The sequence below is a fragment of the Ambystoma mexicanum genome, chromosome 13, assembly GCF_040938575.1.
Source record: "Ambystoma mexicanum isolate Mex_15411 chromosome 13, UKY_AmexF1_1, whole genome shotgun sequence".
In the NCBI taxonomy this organism is placed as follows: domain Eukaryota; kingdom Metazoa; phylum Chordata; class Amphibia; order Caudata; family Ambystomatidae; genus Ambystoma; species Ambystoma mexicanum.
Window position 1 is genome coordinate 792888485 of NC_090938.1, and position 20911 is coordinate 792909395.

Here is a 20911-nt window from a genome sequence, read left to right on the forward strand (position 1 = left end):
TCTGTTTTTCAAGTCTTGGTACCAAGGCCATTCTCGGATTGATGTGTTATAAATGATTCCAAGGTAACGTATTGTCGTTGTCGTTTCAATCTCCTTATTTGCAACATGCCATTTAAAGTTTCTATTTTTCTGCCCCTTCATGTTCGTCATCTTTATGATTTTGGCCTTTTCTGTATTGATTTCGAGCATGTTCTTTAAGTATGTATTTAATTTTGTTAGCAGTCGCTGAAGGCCTATTGGTGTTTGGTCTGCCAGAACTATATCATCTGCATATATGATGCAGTTTAGTGCTTGACCATTTATTTTCGGTGGAAAGCATTGCACCTCTTTTAGTTCGTTCAGTAAATCGGAGATGAATAACTTAAATAACAGAGCTGCCAACGGGCAGCCTTGTTTTACTCCTTTTGATGTCGGAATTATGTTTGTCAAATCACCGCTCTGGTTTGTCCGAATACGCCTCGATGTAGCTTCATGTAGGGCTATAATCGGCTCCAGTATGTTCGCTGGACATTGCCATTTCCTTAGTTTTTGCCAAAGGATATTTTGATTTATTTTATGGAAGGCTTGCTTCATATCCACAAACGCCAGGAATAAAGGTTTACGTTCTTTTAGTGAGGCTAGTTTTAGTATATTCAGTAGCAATAAGTTTACTTCCGTGCCTACTCCTTTTGTAAATCCTGTTTGTCAACAGTCGGCTATCTCTACTTGTGCGACCCAAGTTGTCCTTTTTTTTTTTTTTTTTTTTTTTTTTTTTTTGAAGGAATGAAGCAAATAGTTTGCCAATTGTATCTGACAATGCAATAGGGCGGTAGTTGCTTGGGTCGGCCCTTTACCCCTTTTTGTGTATTGGTACTACCACCGCTGTGTGCCAAGATGAAGGAACTTCTTGTGTGATTGCTATTTTTTTAAATAGCACTTCAATTAATTGTGCCCACCATTCTGCTTCTTGTTTGAGATGTTATCTGGTCCGGCGGCTCTTGAATTTTTCAACTGCTTAATTGCGGCCAGAATTTCGGAGCTACATTCCATCGTTCAGTTGAAATCTTTTGGATTATGTCCTTGTTTTTCTCTCCATCATTCCCCGGTATGGGGCGCTACTTCATTAACTAGTATCCCAAATTTCTCGCGAATTATGTTTTTGGAATAATTGAAGCATTAATTCAGCCCGTTCTTGGTCTCTTTGAGTAGCAAATGCTTTTAACCCAATTTCTGTATCGTTGACTATGTCGTAAGTGATCGTCTCGAATAATGTTTTTCGATTTCTTAATTTTTCTTATGTCTCGCAGGAAAGATTTTTTTCCTTACAGCAACAGCTTGCTAAATTTATGTTGGTGTTGATGCCCAACTATCCCCTTAGCGTTTGTTTTCACTAACAATTTCTGTAACAATGGTGCATAATTTGGGTCATGCAGTGCTGTCTCATTTCCGAATATATCGGTCAGCTGGCAGATCTGATTACCATTAATTCGAGGGCGATTTCCACTTGCATTTGTGGCGACAATGTGGGCATATTTGGTCAATAGATCTTGCTTGGACTCATGTCCGGTCAACTTTAGCGGTAAGTGATCGCTATTAAAAGTTGGAATAACATTTAGTTTTGTGACCTTTCTTAACAAGTTATGTGAAATCCAAATGTAATCTAACGTTTTCTGCTTGTACAATTGTTGCCAAGTTGTATTGGCTGGTATATCACCTTTAACCTGTCCGTTCAGCATAATGCAATTTCTGCTACTCATTGCCGCTTGCCACAATTTGGCCTCTGCTGTTAATTTTTCATACTCTATAGTCCTTTGTTTATTTGTGGACTTGTAAACTCAAACCATGAATTGTTCATGTCTCCACAAATCATTATTTTCAGATCTTTTTCACTGGTTAAGTAAGTATCCATCATTGTTACAGAATTTACCAGTTGCGAAGAACTGATCATTGCAGTGTTCCAATAGACATTCATTAGCAATATCCTTGCTTTTTCAATGTTTGGAACCCTTCGATGTTTAATACTCCTTATACAAATAAGTTTGTTTGGTAATTCCTTTACATGCCAACGGTGTTTGATCACCATCCAGAGTCCCGTGAAGGGTAGTCTGTTTTGATTTTTTTTTCCTTCTCTGCTGGGTTTAATAAAATCGTGTAACCATCTCGGGTCGGTGGCTCCCGTAGCCATGTTTCTTGTAGACAAAGGGCAAAGTTTTTAGCTAGGGCTACTGGAAAGTCGTTCAACAGGTGTGCAAACCCTCTTGTATTCCAAGAAATTAAGTTATAGTCCTGGTCTTTTGAATCACTTGCTAGTTAGTTTCGGGAGATGGTATGAAATCTCCTCTTTGTTTCATGTTGTAGTGATGGCATAGTCGGTTTGACATGACTTGTTCTCTTCTTTGATCCTTTCATGTCAGTAGGGTAGATTTGTCATTCGAGGCATGGTCAGCGTTATATTCACTCTCTGGTTCGAGAGAAAGGTCGAAACCATATAGTAGGAGGTCATCTTTTGCATCAAAAAGTGTTCTTCTAACGGCCTGCGAGTTGATGTGTAGCAGCACTTGGTCTGAGGTTCTTTTGGTTGCGTATTCTACGATCATTATGTCCTCAGAAGTTAAAGTGCGCAGTGCAGGAATGCATTTAAATAGCTTCATGATGTTACCTTGGTTTAAATTGACATTAAGGGTAATCTGAGTGGATGTTTTGTAATTTTATTTGTGCGCACTCGTTAACGTGCTTACGCCTCTGCGGTGGATTTGAGCTAGAATTGGTTACTTTCTGTTGTTGTAATAGAGTACATTTTGGATTTAATTTGCAACGTGCATTAGAATTCACTTTGTGCCATTGTGGACTATTCCTTAGTCTTTTTGCATCAGGCGGGGAGGTCACTCTAGCGTCCTTAGTTTGTATATTTGATTTCTCTTCTCCGTGTGACTTTTTTTCTTTGTTTCTTTTTGAGGCGGTGACACTTGTTACCTCTGCTATCTGGTCATCAGAATATGTTATTAAGTCACATAAATCAGTGGACGTAGCAGATAGAGAGCTTTCTTGATCTTCAGACTCTAATCTCGGTTGGTTTGTTTGTGCTTTTTGATAGGGATGGTCCACCAAAGGTCTTTTCTAAAGTTGTTACAGCTTCCTGAGTATCGGTTGGTTTTCTCGTTTGTTGTCGCACGGACAAACGGCGCTGCCTTACGGGGAGTGGGAAGGTTACGGATGAAAGACTTTGCTGTCTGACGCTTCTTTATCTTCGAATTTGCTGTACAACTATTTTTTTCTTTTACGTTCAGATTTCCAACTTTGGCTGACCCAGAAAAAATTCCGAAGGAGGAGAAAGGAATTTATTTGATCATCCTTCTTCAACTCGTCCTGATCATTGCTTTTATGTGCTGCCTGAGTGGATGGTCTTTCAGTAGTGCTGCCTTCACATTTTTCTATTGGCATCTTAAAAGGTCTTTCTTGTAGGTCAGCATTTATTAATTCTTGCTTGGATGGTTGGACCACTAGGTCTGTGTTTTGTAGCCCTTCCGTGCTCGCGCTCGGTGTGATGTTTGTTGTTTTCACTGCGATGGCGACAGTAGGATATAAAGCTGCTGGAGGTCGATTTATCTGACTGCACCTCTAAATCTGCCGTTCCATTTGATATTGAGGGATTGACCATAGTAAGATGACTTGAACGAGGGCTTAAAGGTGGGAATTCTTTTTTGATTTCATTTTGGTGCATCCATTTTATGGATTCAATTAAAGCTGCCATTGGGTCATCTTTTGACGCTTGGTCTTTGTTCAACTGCTCTTTTTGTATTGACTGCCACCGCATCGAATGTTCTGCTTCCTGGGAAATCCTTGACTGTAAGAGCTTTGTAAAATCATCAATTGGAGAGATTATGACCTTCTGTACATAGCCACACTTGATATCTTACTCATATATCAGATGGAGTGACTATTCCATGAGATGGTTCCAAGAAGATCACCTTTTCCTCTTTCTTGTTCTAGTGACAGGTCTTGATTTTGTGGCCTAGGCTCATTGTCTCTCCCCCCCCCCCCCCTTTCCTCAATGACTTGCAGGGTAATGATCAGTGCTGGGCGTTCCGCTCGCTTATGGAATAGTCAAAGCAAGGCCCTCTAAGCCCTCCAGATGACTTGTCTTTGCAGATGCTACTTCTATTAGAGATGCCTCCTGGCTTTCAGTAGACGGAAATTCTCGCTTGGCTCTTTGCTTCCATCCACTGATCTGCAACGTTGGTGCCTGCCACCTTTGGTTTCGCCAATGATATGATTGGTTATTTAGAACAAGCTTAATACCCAGGTGTCTAAGCACAGACCCGGGGACAGAACCTGTGTCGTCTTGCAAGCCTGTTGCCGGTGAGCCATCCTTCCTCCCAATGCCGTAGGAGAATCTCCTGAAGCTGGGAATATGGTTTAGTGGATTTCTTCAGGGGCATTCTTCCACGCTTCCTTTTACAGTTGGTTATCTCAAGGCCACCCCCTCCGATTTCATATCCAGGCTGCATAATGTAAACCTAAATATAACATTTTGGAATGCAGCATTGCCATCAAATGTCTACTAAAAGTTGCCTGTTCTGGGAATTGTAGCGGTTTGCCTGAGAACTGGCAACTTGCTTAAAGGCCCAGGCAAGCTAAACTGGAGACCCCCTTATTAGCCTCACACCCTTCTCTATTAGCAAATTATGCACAAAAAACGCATCCATGAAAGCTCTGCCCTGATGGCTCTGATTGGATCAGACTACGACACCCCTCCACCCCACCCCAACAAGCTGCCCCAACGGACTGAGTACCGTGGAAGAGCCCCCTACTGGTGATTTACACTACTGCATGTTTGTGTAGAAATATCCATTGGCATGTCTGTGTAGTCCCCATTCACAGGGGCAGTCCAGCATCAGCGTGCTGAGTGGTTCTTTCAGCAAGAGTACCGCCGGACACGTGTTCCTGCCTTGTTTGGGGTCGTCGGTGAGGTAAAGTGGAGTCGCTCGACACAGAGGGAGAAGGGGGAAATCCACAGTTGGATAACTCGTCAAAATTGGGCAGGATCGCACTGACGTGCAACTGGCTATTTCTCCTGTGAAAGGTGCAGGGAGCTAAAACGTGGCTATAGACCCTTCTGAGTGGGAACCATCCCAGAAAACCAGTTATTTGGCTGCCTTTTTTTTTTTGACGTTCGTGGTCCAGGGATGAATGTGTCTAAACCATCAATCAGCCCCACAGCTCTAGTGTACCAGAAGGGATCTGAACAGATTGGAAACACAAGCAAATTATAAACATCCTTGTCTAATTTTTGAGAACGTTGATGGAACGGCAGACTTATCGCCGCATGGTTGTGGGTGTTGTTTACTTGCAACATAAAAGGGACAGGCCATTAAAGGTTTATACAAATATCTACTTTATTATCACAACAGACAGTTCTAGTGAACTACAAAATACAACCTACAGTGTAAAGGAATTCAGAGGACAGATGGTTTCAAAGAAGGAAAAGGATGCACTCTGACAGGAGGGTCGTCGGTATAGTAATTCATCAATAGTTAAAGGATACTTGATTTCAGCACCAGGAGGACAGAACCACAATGTACCTTGTGCTGTTGGAGTTCTTGGTGCTTGATGAGGTCGAGGCGGTTTCAGGGCGCTTTGCAGTTTCTGTGACAGTTCAAGATGGGAGACAGCTGCAGGTATCGGGCAGCAGGCAGTTGGGTGGGCGAGGCTGGAAGGATGGCTGCAAGTTGGACTACATGGCAGTTCGGGGGTCAGGAATCATTGTCTCAATGCTGATCGGTGGTTCTGAAGCACTGGTCGAGGTGTTTTGGATGGGTTTAGCGACTGCGGCGTAACAGCGGTTGCGGCTAGAGGGCCTCAACTGGCTTGAAAATGTCCTTTTAATGCGGATGTTGGTAGATGCTTATCGATGCACTTCTAGCTTCTTCACTAGGCTTGTGTTATGGACAACCCAAAGCTGATAAACACGCTGGAGCCCGCAGGCAGCTGCCTTGTCCTTGGTTTAGAGACTCTGGCACTTCCACCATGGAAGCTTGCTTGCAGAGCCTAGCAGGGCATACTGGCTGGAGACTGCTTCTGGAGCTTCACGGGTGGGCAGATCCTACGTGAGACTCTGGTGCCTGACATCTGGGACTCCCGGTGGCTATCTGCCGCTCTGCGCTCAGGTGACGCCTCTGACTGGCCCTTCCCCCGCAGCCCCTGTGATATTGCTGCACCCCCTGGAGACATTGCTCCCGCCACGCCTAATGGCCGGGAAGCCTTTCGAGCCAACGCAGTGCCTGGGCCGCACGGGCTCCGAGTGGGCTCATTGAAGACTCTGCCATCCCGGTCCTGGACACGGATGTGGGCCGAGCTTCAGTTGGGGAGGCTACTGCGTGCAGACTCTCTCTGCGGTCCCCCTGGTCTGGCTGCTGCCCCCCACTCCCTCACAAGGACTAACCTTCTGGCTCTGTAGCACTGGGACCCCGCGTCGTGCGCCCCTTTTGCCTCCTATGAACCATTCGGGTGAACTTCCTGGTTGTCTCCCCTGGCACTGTCTCCTCTGAAACCCGGCTCCGGGCATTGATATTCCTCGTCTGATAGCTCTGCGGGCTGCTACTACGCCACTGACAAGAGAGCTGTTTCTCCATCCTGTTTGTGCTCTGCACAGATTCGGGGTATATAATATCCACACAAGACTTACCACTGAACTTTGAGTACTCAGACTTCCTACAACACAATGTCCAACAGATCCAGGAACACCAGTAAGACTGGAGCCATGGACAAATTTGCTAAAGCCACCCCGAGGTCTGACACTGCCCACGCATCATGTGACCAGGTTGATGCGCCACTCCCCCAGAGGGGCCTCCTGTGGACCTGGCGGTCATGATGGAATCAATGGCTAGAAATTTTGCAGCCTTTCACGAAAAGCTGGATGACATTAATGCAAATGTGGCATCTCTCAGGGCCAAACTAGATCAACAAGGGACGAGAATCACAGAAACTGAAAATAGAAATGCTAATGAGGACAATATAGCCATGCTGCGGAGTACGGTATCCACCCTTGTCACTGACATGAAGTCAGTAAAGGCCAAATGTGATGACCTCGAATCCAGATCACGGAGGAATAATATACGTATTATCGGGGTCCCGGAAAATGCGCTGAAGGGCCGACTCGAACTGGCTGTCGAGAACCTCCTGAAAGATCTATTGGGCAATCCTGATATGTCCCCCCCCTTCTTCACCATCGAAAGGGCTCACAGGGCACTGGCTCTGCGTCCAAAGCCTGGGGATTTCCCGAGGCCCATCACTGCGAAAATTTTTAAAGACTGCGACCAGATCCTCTGCCTTGCACGTGAAAAAGGAAAGCTTAGGATGGATTTGCAAGTGATCCGAATTTTCCCCGACCTCGACTGGAGTGCAGCAGGAGGGTCGCCAATTCCTCGGAGTTAAAAAAAAAAAAAAAAAAAAAAAAAAAAAACAAAAAACCTGCTCGGGGAGAGAAACATTCCTTATGCCATTCTATTCCCTGCGCACCTGAAGTTCACATTGAACAACAAACTTTATTTTTTTACGGTGCCCTCGGAAGCGGTGAAATTCATAGAAGCACATGTTTTCCCCCTGCCCCCTCGCTGATGATATAATGGACAATGACTGAACTTTGTCCGAGGCTTGTTCCCTTCGATCGGCCTGCTGTCATGCGGATTGAGAACTTCACCGGTCATTGACCTTATTCACAATTACTGTTATTATATTTACTTTTTTTTTACAGCTCGGGCTGTATTTACGTCACCTATTCTCTCTGATACACACTGTTGAACTATCGTAATATTCAACTACTCACCATGATCATGTTGATTCTCTATTAATGTTCAAATTGCAACGTTCCTATGATTCACGTTCAGGCCCTTGATTTCTATTAAGAGATGCAAGGGCATGCATTATAAAACCGCAAATACTGCTTGTTTTTCAATGGATCCCCTTGGGCTCCAAGCGTGCTAGTAACCAGCAACAGCGCACCCCATTGCGATTGCACTGTTTCACACCTTTGTTGTGGGTTAGCCCCAGTTGGGCTCTTAACAGGTTGGGGACTGCTCAGCTGTGTACAGTTAAGGGTGGGTGATGCTTACACTGCTAAACTTGGGTTGGTGGTGGGTGGGAATGGGGTGTTATCTAAAAAAGGCATATGAGGTTGTATGGTGCGTGCATTAAAGGGCCACAAACGCACTTTCAACGCCAACTTTGGGGACACACACAATATTGCTGGATTTGGGATGTTCACTAAAACATGTATGGTAGGATAAGATATCGGTCACTGAAATGTCTACTGTCATAATGTCCTGGAACGTCCGTGGGTTAAGCAATCACACCAAGGCCCGTAAAATCATGGCCTATGCTAACAGGCATAGTTGTAAGGTACTGCTTCTACGGGAGACACTCCAATGGCCACATACCAAGAACCATGGCCCCGGCATGGGGGCCGGCTAGATTCTTTACCTCTTATTCCACCCAATCAAGGGGCGTTCTCACGAGTTTATATTACACAAAAGCTACACTGGTCAACAAAGAATATCTACTTGTCAATACCTACGGCCACAATGTGGACTCTCCTAAGGTTTTTTGATACTATTACAACCATACTGCTGGGCTACGTGGGAATTTGGGTTCTGTGGGGAGGAGATTTAAATCTTATTCTAGACACTGTCCTGGACAGGACTGGTACTGCTCCCCATGCCCTGTCCAATGCTGCATGTAGGCTACATGGCCACATTAAGACACTTAACATCTGCGGTGCCTGGAGGACGCTACACCCCCAACAGTGGGAGTACACTTATTATTCGTCTGTGCACGATAGCTCACCTAGGATAGACTTGTTGTTGCTTGTGTCAAAAGAGGTCATGGGTGGAGGGGTCCCAGATCCTACCTTGCACATTGTCGGACCATGCCCCAATCACACTATCGGTGGGGCTGGAGATACCTGTCCCGACGTTCAGCACCCAGCGTTTCAAATCTGAGGCCCTCAGGGATGTTGTATTCAAGGCTGAAATACTTGCGGACATTGTGTCTTTCTTTGAGCACAGCACTCTTCAGGATACCTCAGCTGCGGTTAGGTGGGACGCCTTCAAACTGTATTTTAGGGGTATGTCTATCTCTCGGGAGGCTAGGGTGCTGAAAGCAATCAGAGCAACCCTCGGTCGTTCGCAAGCCAAACTGAAGCAATTGGAGCTGCGATGTTACACTGGGGCCGACCCTGCCATATTGGCCCCCAGGTTGCTTGAGGTCTGGGAGGAATCACTTTGTGTCTCTATCCTTCCCCTTTCCATGCGTGAAGCTGTCATCATGGTGCTGCTCAAGCCTGGCAAGCCTGACTATGATTGTGGGTCTTATAGACCCCTCTCCCTTATGAACCTTGACACAAAAATCTTTGCTAAAATTATAGCGAATCGCTTTCTGCCCATCATGACATATCTAGTCCATGAGGACCAGGCTGGCTTTGTACCTGGAAGGTCTACCTCCCATAATATCAGAAGACTGTTTAATGTTATGTCCCGCATAGACCAAGATGCACAAGCTGTGGCGGTCACGCTGGATGCTCAGAAGGCCTTTCATATGGTCTCTTGGAGATACCTGTGGCTGGTGCTGGAGAGTATGGGCGTCGGCCCAAACATGATTGGGTTCATCAAATTGTTATACACTTCTCCTGTGGCGCGGGTAAGAGCTAATGCACTGACATCTGACCTTTTCACACTCTTCAGAGGTACCCGACAGGGATGCCCCTTCTCTCTAATTCTATTTGCTCTAGCAATAGAGCCGATGGCAGACTATGTCCGTGCACATCATGCCGGCAGGGGAATAAGACTGAAAGACAACCCCGAAATTATATCCCTACATGCTAACAACGGTCTACTGTACAGAGATCCCTCGACCCTATATTGAGAGATATTACTCGCATCGGCACCCACTCTGGTTTCACTATTAATTATTCAAAGTCAGATCTTCCTGCTCACTAAATCCACCACCGAATACCCCCTCTGCTGGCCCCCGAATGGTGTCAGATATCTGGGTGTACAAATATCCCTAACCAAATCCACCCTGCTTGCCGATAATTACTCTGCGGTAGCACAAACAGTTGAGACTAAAGTCTTAAGGTGGCATACCATTCCAATATCCATTGCTGGTCGGCTTTCCCCTCATTAAAATGATTCTACTCCCCAAACTCCTTTACACTTTCAGTAACGTACCCGTATGGCCTGGGAGGGAATACTTCGCTAGAGTACAAACACTATGTGCACAGTTCCTCTGGCATGCTGGTGCAGTACGCAAGAAGTGGACTGACACGCTGCTCCCATACAGTCAAGGGGGACTCACGGCTCCAGATCTGATGCTTTACTGGTCTGCGGCTCAAGCCCAACATGCCACTCATTGGTACTCTGGTACTCCGGCGCGTCCCGACATCAAACTGGAATGACTGGCAGTCGCTGACATCAACATCATGTCCCTCATACTACACCAGCATTACACACCTGACTCTCCCATTGATCCAATCAACACGACCCTTCAAGCCTGGACGCACCTGCTATATCTGACACCTGAGGCCTCCCCATACTATAAGTGGCTCCCTGTGTGGGCCTTCCCCCGGCCTGGAGCCCACACATGATAGTGTTGCCCCAACACCGGGGGGGCATTGGGATACCAAGCACTGTCGGACTTCTACCCCGAAGGCAGGTTCATTGACACCCCCCCCCCCCACATGGAAACAAGGGCACACCAGGTCCACCTTAGAGACCCTCCAATACTATAGACTGCGGTCCGCCTTCCGCACCAAATGGCCCACATTCCCAGATGAGCCCCCAGACAACCCGGCAATTGCATATATTGCCAACTCTGGCGGTGCCCGTGGAGTAGTATCCTCACTATAAGATCCTACAGGACACTACCCGTACTCCTGCTCTCAGGGCACGTGATGAATGGGCTGATGAACTGGGCCTAGAGATATCCGACAAGGTCTGGGGGGAAATGTGCCTACACACCCAAAAAGTTTCCCTCAATTTCCATCATCGCGCCATGCAATATAAACTTCTAAACAGGCTTTATTATACTCCACAAAGGACTTTGAGGTTTGCCCACGGCTCAGTGCACCCCTGCCCCCGTTGCTGGGCAAAAGACGCTGATCACCTACACATGTTCTGGACCTGCGATAAACTGTTTGTATTCTGGGAAAGCATTCTAGAAACACTCACTGTCATTACTGAAACTGTGGTTGATCCTGATCCTTTGGCAGTTCTGTTTGGAGCCTGGAAAACAGATGGCACCAGATGTTTGGCTACATTTCTGAACATTGTTTGTATGATAGCCAAAAAATGCATACTTCATGTACTGTGATCAATGTGTTGCTCCATCATATGTTTATCATGCATATTTGTTGCCTTGATGTATGTGCCTTGTAAACCTCTGCTGCCAAAAATAAGTTTCTAAACAAAAAAAAGGTAGCGGGATGAAAACGTGTCAGCGGAGTGCCAAGCTGAGTGCTTGGTGTGGGATAGTTGGTCTTTTCCCCCCCATGGGGAGCATTGTGAGTTTATCCGTACAGACTGAAGAAGGTGGACCTTAAACTCCAGCATACAGGCGGAGCAGCAAGCCAGGTGTTTGGTGGCTTTGGAAGAATGACATCAAGAGGCTACAAAAGCATAAAGTAGGTGAGAAAGCTCGCGTCTCATGCGTGGCTACCATTGCTAGGTGTGTGTGTCTTGTGTCCAAACGACTATAAACAAAGATCATCTATTGACACAACTCGCTGCCACCTCCTACCGGTAACTCTAGTCTTACTATGCACAATATAATTTAAGAAGTGCTGAAATGGAAGTGACTTTGGCACCCAAGGTGAGAGAGGAGGCCCCCTGGGGAAAGTGGAGTAATACCAACTACTGACACGCAATCTAAACAAAGTACTTTTGACCAAAGCACCCCAATTATATAGGTAAGTAGCTGCGCAATCTGAAATCATGCAGGATATTGGGTGCACACGTGAGAACTGATGTCTCGCATGATCATGGGATCTCAGGGGCTGTACTAGCAGAACTAGAGGCGAGCACCCCCCCCCCCTCTCCTGATAAGATGTATGTATGAGTTTGGAAAATTAAACGGCTGAGAGTTTGAGCATTTAAGCCTAGCACAAGTCATTTTGAAGACTAAACAACTGGCACTTTTCTCCATTCCTGACACAGACACTGTTGCAAGTGTGATCAGAACTATTGACTCCACTATACTGACAGCCGACCGATCTCTCCCATGTCACAGCAATTCATCTTTTGGACAGGACAAATTGGATGACCGTATAACCTCATTGGCAGCACTAAATCTTGTACTATCATACATACCTAGGCATGTCTGAACAACTCGTAACAAAAACTGACACATTCAAAACGCGGCAGCCAGACTATTCCTGAAACTACCCCGAAGAGAACACACTGCACCAGCGCTGAAAACACTACATTGGCTACCAATAAAACCACGAATAAAATTCAAAACAATGTGCATTACGCACAGAGCAATACACAACGAAGAGGCTGAGGTCCTAAGAGACAAACTGCGCCTACATCAACCAACAAGAACGCTCCGATCAAGCATGGACATCCACCTGGAACCGAAACCCTAAAACAAAATAAAACTTGGAGGATCCTCCTCCTCTCACAAAGCCCCGAAAACCTGGAACAACCTTCCAAAGTACATACGCAACCCAAGAAACCACCTACTATTCAGGAAACTACTCAAAACCTGGCTCTTCACATTGTAACTAGAAAGACCAGCCAAAGGGGCACGCACATAACCAAAACATCTATGAACGCAGAGAGAGACCCGGATTCACACCAAGCAATCAATGGGGAAAAACCCTCAGGAAAATATCCCTCAACATACTAAACGACTAACCGGGAGACAGCCGCAATACGACCAAAGACCGTAAACATAGAAAGACAAAGACAGAAACACTAGGACGAATCATCAACAGGACCATGACCTTAAATTATAACCATCCCCAACAGTGCTAAGGACAAAATTATAGAGGGAAAGGAAGCACTGCACCATGAGCCCCAATCCAGTGGTTGATAAACAGAATGTTTCATCAATACACAGCAGGAAGCACAATGCCCCACCACACAAAAAACTAAAACAATAGCCCCAAGGATATTCACCCCACGGAAACCAAAGAACCAATAGAAAGACCATCAGGACAGAACGAAACTAACAACTGAATACACAAGCTTACCAAGACGGATGCACTAGGATGCCACATCAACACCACTCCGACCCTGAACCGTTCAAAGCCTCGACCGACTAGTGTTACCCTACATAACCCGAGAATAGATATTACCTACCCAGTCCCACACCTGAACATAAGGTTCCGACACACCTACCAATAGAAACAATACTCACTATGATACAGCTCGATCAGCGCAGCACCAACAAAGTGATTCGGCCGATGAGGAACCAGCAACAACCCAACCCACAGATATACAATTGTAACGGAACCACGGAACCGTAAGTACCTGAATCAGGATACAGACCCCACTAACCCAACCCTCAATCCTCTACATACTTAACCCACACAACCAACTCTCTCCCAGCAATCCGCACACACTTTACCACACTGCATCAACACATAAACGTCACCCACAGCACTCGAGGCCTCGCCCGATCTGATACTAGCACCAAAGCCCAGCACTCGGTGTATACCGAGCTGAAGCTGCCAACAGCACACCACTTCTCCTTCTCCCCTCCTCCCGACCCGTCCTTCCTGTTTACAGATCTGCCAGAGTGCCTGGGGACCAATTCCATCAGTGACGGTGCGCTATAAAAGAACCTTTAACATAACACTGTATGACATCATTGCCATCGATGTCAAAACTAACACGAATATGCTCGGACATTAAAAAAAATTTTAAAAAATTGTGGTCAATGCTCCTTGTTCCATGAGTACCCATAAATCAAGGAGTAAAGTCAGAAAGGGATGCGAGTGAAGGGTCCCCGACGCTGATGGTAGAAAGTGAGTTGCAGCCACTAAAACCTCATGTAGAGAGTGAATCATCTCAAAGCTGAGCACAAGTATACCAACCAAAAAGAAATCTAAATGTAAAAAAGGGACCAATGACCCCTCCCCCCCCCCCCCCCCCACGCAGATTTCTGAGTTAAGGAAAATGTGGAAACTTGAGAACAAGGAGAGAGCCTGAAGATGTAATAACCGTTGAAGAATCTGAGTCGAAGTTGGATCAAGGTCAGAGGAGACGGCACCGAGTCCTCAATGGCGCATCCTAAAAAGGACGCTGCGACAGTAAAGATGAGGCAGAACTTGGACAGCAAGGCACTGAACGATGGAAAGGAGGTCCAGATGATGCCAAGCAGACCAAGAACCTTGAAGCACAAAAAGTGAAGATCAGCTTGGAAATTGCAACCCGGTTAAGCATGGAGGAACAGGCACAGACCAGTGCGGCTCAGCCCATCTGAGAAAAAAGAACGGAGGGGAGCCGATTCAGCTACCAAAGATGTGCCCCATCATCTGTGAATCGGTATTCGAGGAAGACGGAAATGTTCCACTGCTAGCCTCACTGCCATCCCTAAAAAAAGATCTCTTCTGCAGATCAGAAATGTGGACACATGTTTGACTGTTCTTGTCTCGGGTGGGAGGGGGGGGGGGGGGTTCTCTTCGCATCCAAGTTGGTAGAAACTATGGTATCTGAATGCCAGGAAGATTTATTACTGAACTGATTTGAGACCAACTATGCGAAAGGAAAAGAGTCGGGACATGGGACGAGTCAATCGCATGCACATTTGATGCTGACCAACGTAGGCGAATTAATCAGGAGGAAACCTCAACGGGTTGGTAATGGCTTGCCCACTCATTGCCCACAAGCTCACGACCTGGCTTCTAGAGAGAGTGGATACATAGCTGGCACTCCAGGGGCAACTCTTTCCTACACGCAGACCTCAATGAGTTGTTCCAAGAAGCAGAAATAATTCTCCTGCAAGAAACATGGATGAGGACTAAGCCAGTGTTTGATGGTTACGTAATCAATGCAAAAAAGGGGCCAGAAAGGGAGCCCTCTAGGATGACTCATCAAGGCAATAAGAGCCAGCCTTGAGCGTGAGAACTATTCAACTTGTAAAAACCCGTCATGATGGTTTATTAATGACATGTCTGAGACTAATGGCAAAGGAACTACAACCCGCATAATCAAGATCTACTGTAATCCTGTAGGTAACGAGACCTGGGGAAAATAATCAATGCGATATAAGAAAACATTTTATTTGATTGTTAATGTTAAAGGACATTTGTACCGCGCACTAACACCACCGGAGTGGTGCTCTGGCGGCTCTGAAAGAGGGGGGAGGTTTTGATTGGCAAAAGAAAGGGGGCGATATCATTATGGGGGGGTGACTTCAATTGTAAATGTAAGGTGACCACAACCATCATGGAAGACTTGGATGGGCTTGAATTAGGTGACATTGCTATCCTCTAAGGGCCAATTGTGGGCAAGAGTGGTCGCAGTTCTCATCTAGATGGGGGTTTCTCCAGTCTAATCTGCGTGAAAACTGACCTAGAGGATTATAGTGACATGGGCTAATGCCATGACGTCCTCAACCATTGACTATATATTCACAAAGAAATGGAGCCCAGACATCGGTAAAAGACCTGAAAGTAGTGAAGAACAACATAAGTGACACACAATCCTGCTGTTGGCCCTTGTCAGAGAAGCACCTTGGGTAAAAACGGACTCCATGGGTAGAAGAGACCTGGTCATGCTAGGAGCTAAGGGAAGGTTAGTACAGCGTCGTAGCAATGTGGAAATGCCGAACTTAAGGCTGTCAAACTGGTGGCATAAATTCCCCATACGTGAAATAATTAGTGTTACCACTCCTTACCTCTTCCCAACACTACTAGAAAAATTGGGCCATGTAAGGAAGAAAGCCGGTCCACCCCTACCAAAAACGTGGCTGGATGAAAAGCGGGCTAACTACAATAGAGCGGTGGTCAAGAGAAGAGCTTTGCTTAGAGCACAAATAAGGTTAGTATAGAAGAAAAATCTTAGAACTCAAGCGGTTAGGCAAAAAAATCCCTAAAGCAAACCTATAGACTATGGTTAAAACATCACATGGTCCAAAGATATATATTTTTTTAATCCGTATATTTGAGGACCATCTGGTGGACTTTAAATAGAAGAAACTTAACACAGACCCCAACCCAAGTAATTGGTGTATCGGAACAGGACTGGGTCAACTTTATACAGGAGACATTTTGTGGAGACTTGGAGGGAATCGATGAGAGGTGAACCTGTAGGAAATCTACCAACGTGGGATTACTGCTTCGATGCGAAGGAGATTGAGGCAGTTGTTAAGAGACTAGTGTCCCGGCTGGAGCAACAAACAGGCTAATGAAAAATAACCCCAAACAAAGGGCAGATATTCTGTGTAATCCCTTTAAACAAATTGTGAAAACTGGTATCTGTCCTGCATCATGGCATAACGTGATTATTATCCCAATTTATAAAATGGGAGATGGAGGCTCACCAAAGAACTATCGTCCTATTTGCATAGACACTACATGGAAGGTATTTGCCTCTCTAATACTCCATGAATTACCAAACTGGGCAGATCGGGGGGCGGGGTGCTTGAACACCCTGCAAACTGGGTTTAGGAGCGGCTGGGGGGTAGGTACCATTCAGTGCAGTCTGACACTTCACGCCTATCTCTCAGATGTTGAAGGCAGAGTACCTAAAAATGTATATGTTGCAGCCATCGATCAATCAGCAGCATTTGATACTGTAGATCTAGTACGTCTGTGGGAAAATTAGAGAGATGGGGTATTGACAAAGACCTGCTGAGAATGATTCAAATGTTATACTCCGACAATAGGACGCAAGTGAGACTAAGCACCAAGGGAGACCTATCAAGGTATATCCCAGTAAGAAAGGGGATGACAAGGCTGTGTAACTGTTGCCACATGTACGTATCTGATATATAGGAGGAGCCAACTAAATGGGAAGGATACACCCTGCGCTGGTCAGATCTGAGAGTAGTGTGCCCGATATGATGGTTCATTGATCTAGCGCCTATACACAATGTATAGCATATGCTGATGGCTTACAGCATTGCTTAACTGGCATGATGAAATATCTTGTTAGTAATCATCTCACAGTGAACCCAGCAAAATCATACATAATGACCTGTAGCAAGAGGAAAACACAATACACATGGAAGATAAATGATGCACCCATCCACACAGTAGAATGCATACGATGCCTCAGGTTTCCTTCGAGCAGAGGCAAAGAATAGAAGAAACCAAAATTGAGAGACGGTAGGAGCCTGTATCTCTCTGCTAAAGTCAGTTAAACAAGAGTTTTGTGAGTTCTCGCTATTATCAACGATTCAATTCTACAAAGTAAAAGCATCTGCTACAATGTTACACGGTTGTGAATTACTAAGCACAAACAATAGGACATTTTTAGACAGAATGGAAGGTAGGATCTTGAAAAGCGTTCTGGTTATCCCATGCTGGGTACCATTTGGTTAGAAACGGGCCTGGTATGGTGGGTGCAAAGGACTAAGCGGATGTTATCTCTATTCTTTAAACTGTCCAGAGCAGAGAAACCATGACTTTTATCTGTACAACATGATGCTAAAAAACAGGACCCATTTATGTGCAAATTGAAGAAAAAAAAGTAATTTATGGTTCAGCTTGATATCGTTGATAATGTCGGAGAAAACTCACTAAAGAGAAAGAAAGAGTTGGGATAACTTCACTGATATGCACAATCTTATGAGGCTAAATTATATAGAGGAAGAGATATAGAATATATAGCTGCCCATGAGGTAAAACTGTATATAAAAAGATTTCCATCAGCCAGATACAGAGATTGGTACCTGAAATTCAGACTTGACTGCTTGTCAACACTAGAAGTAATAAGAGCAAAACTAGGGATCATTGAGGAACTAAGAAACTAGATTGTGTGGTGATGAGTCCGAATTTCTAATACACCTGGTGTACTGCGCTGTCCCCTGATGTTGCCTGAGAGGATCACCCAATTCAGTGTCTTTATAAAGTCGCCGTCCGCATTAATATCCAAATTTTGATACGTGCTTGTGACAACCATCTATCACTCACATTGGCTCTAATTAAATTTAGGATGATAACATTTGATAAGATTGAATGGGTAAAGGCTTTAGCTCATCTAAAGGTGCAAAATGGCACATAAGCAAATGTCTCACCCAAAACCCTCAGCATCAATGGCCACCATTTGTTTTTTTTAAACTTCCAAAAAGGTACCAATTTCTTATTTCTGCTCTCCAAATTACTCAGTTCTATCACGATTTTGTCTACCATTCCTTTAGCGTTATCAATAATTATAGTGGAGTTCAGGGATTATATCGCGAAAGAAAGAATCAGAAGGTTGAAAAAAGATCTGATGAACTTTAACCATGAAAAAGCTTTTCCGTACTCAAAAGATTTTAAATATAAGGAAGGCGAAAGTTCCAACAAATACTGTCAAGAAAGTGAGATTTGGCAATACGTCATGTAGCTCCACGGATGAAAGTTCAGGAGACGAGAGAAAATTCCATCAACAATGTAACAGATTCAGATGAACCAGAGAGGTCCTTACAGCCAAAGGCCAAGGGGTTGAAAAGGTAGAGGCAGAAGAGGGTAAGATGGGTGGTCTTTTTTAGAACAAGACCAAAGAACACGGGACCTAGAACCTAGGATTACGAGAAGCCACCAGACCTTATAGTGAATCTATCTACACATAACCTTTTCCCATGGAAAAGAAAGTGCCCAACAAAGGTTACAGATTCGTGACAACTAACAAACATAACTTCAAATTCAGAATTGATTTCAAACAATTTGAGAAAAGTACATCTTCACCAATTCTTTCAAGAGGACAATTTAGAGGCAACAACAAATGAACACAGTCGCAGCGCGTAAGCCATGGTGTTTGAACAAAGAGTATTGGTGGAATTGGAGGTAATAGAAAATGCTGAGAACAAACCGTTTCAGAACATCTCTAAACTGGAAAGAAAGTCCATCCACGATATAGCGGTATGGAATATATTCCAGAATGCCTCAGACAACTGGAAGATGTTAGTTGCTATGTTAAGTTGGACACAGACCCTATAGCAGGATTGCAAAATATGATGATAAAGTGAAAAAAGCCTTGGAAAGAGGGTGGATTTGCAAACAAGAAGCACAATTGCCAACCTATACGTGGAAATGCTGGAGGAAACTAACATCTACACAGATCTTAACCCTTACAAGAAAAATATAACACTCTGGAAAAAGTACATTGATGTCCTTATTGTATGGAACGGGAAAAACAAGGATGATATAGTCACATTTATAGACTGGCTTAATAGTCAAGGAAAAAGTCTTCAATTTACGGTGGCATCAAACGATAGATCCATTAACTTTCTTGACTTAACCATTTGAGGATAAACCCAACAAAATGTTGGCAGTCAAACCGTACCATAAAGAATCTGACAAGAATGCATTACTCAGTTTTGAGAGTTTCCATCTTAAGCATCTTAGGAAAAAGGTGCCCTTTTGGCCAATTTGTACGGCTAAGACAAAACACTTCCACCAAAGCCGATTACACCAGAGAAGCCAGGATACTAAAAAAAGAAATTGAGAACAAGAGGATATCCTGACAAGCTGCCTAAGAAAGCATGCAAGAGAGCCAGAAATAACAATAGAGAGGCCATTTTGAATACAACACAAGAAACACAACCAAGGTTAATAGATTGGTATTCGTCAGCACTTTTATAGACCAGTCCAACAGGATAACCAAAATTAAGAGGAACTGGAGAATCCTGGAAAAAGGCACACAAAAAACCATTGGAATCTCCGCTCATGGCATTTAAAGGGAGCAGAAATCTGAGAGATCAGGTCATGAGGAATGACATCAGCTCAAAAATCCAAAAACAACCCAGCCTCCCAACTATTTGGGGCATGGCAGAGACGAAAGGACATACTGCATGTGGCAAATGCAATTGTTGGAACTCCACCAGCAGATCTAAAGAAGTAGATATAGGATTATATCTACTTCTATAGCTATATAGGATTAAAGACAAAATGGCAACAACAAGTCCTAACGAACTGCAACTTAGAGATGGTGGTGTAAGCAATGTGGTGTCCTTGTCAATTGATGTACATTGGAAAGACAATCAGGAAAACCAAAACCAGAATAAGTGAACACGAGTTGTATTTGAAGCAAAGTCCAGGATGCACCTATGGTGCAACATTATATAACCAAATGACACACTTAAAATGGACAGTTCTATATAGTAATGACAGTGGGACAGACCGTACATGTCTCTTTAGAAAAGAGCAAGAACTTCTTTTTTTTTTTTAACAAGAAGTGACCAAAAAGGACTAAATGAAAACATGGAATAGCACAAAATTAAGCATTGAAACCCCGGGGGAAGAAGTATGAAATCCGTACCTATAATTGTTAATACTAAGGTGCAGCTTATAGGTACAATAGTGCCATTGTAAAAGGAATCCATGCAAGTTACCGTGGGGACAGAGCATGTAATATGGATCTATAATTGGTAATAAGAAGGTGCAGCTGGCAGTCACAAAATGCTTGTCCTGTGGTAATAGGAACATATGTTAATAACCACAAGGTACCCATCTAACATTACTAATTAGTGTTAGTGTTCTGACATCAGTCTTCAAAAGCTTGAATAAATGCAAATGTGTTTGAAGTAGGATATCTATTCTTGGAATATCCATAGTTCCGAGCACAGTACCGCGGATGGCTACAGTCTGCAGCATTGCAAAGAGTAGATCACAAATAAGGCTAAGATGGCCGCCGTGTTAGCTGCATTGCTTCGGAGAAAGCGAAGAGGGGTAACAACATGTTGCCTAGCAACGGGAACAACAATTATAGATTAGCAGAGCACTCCG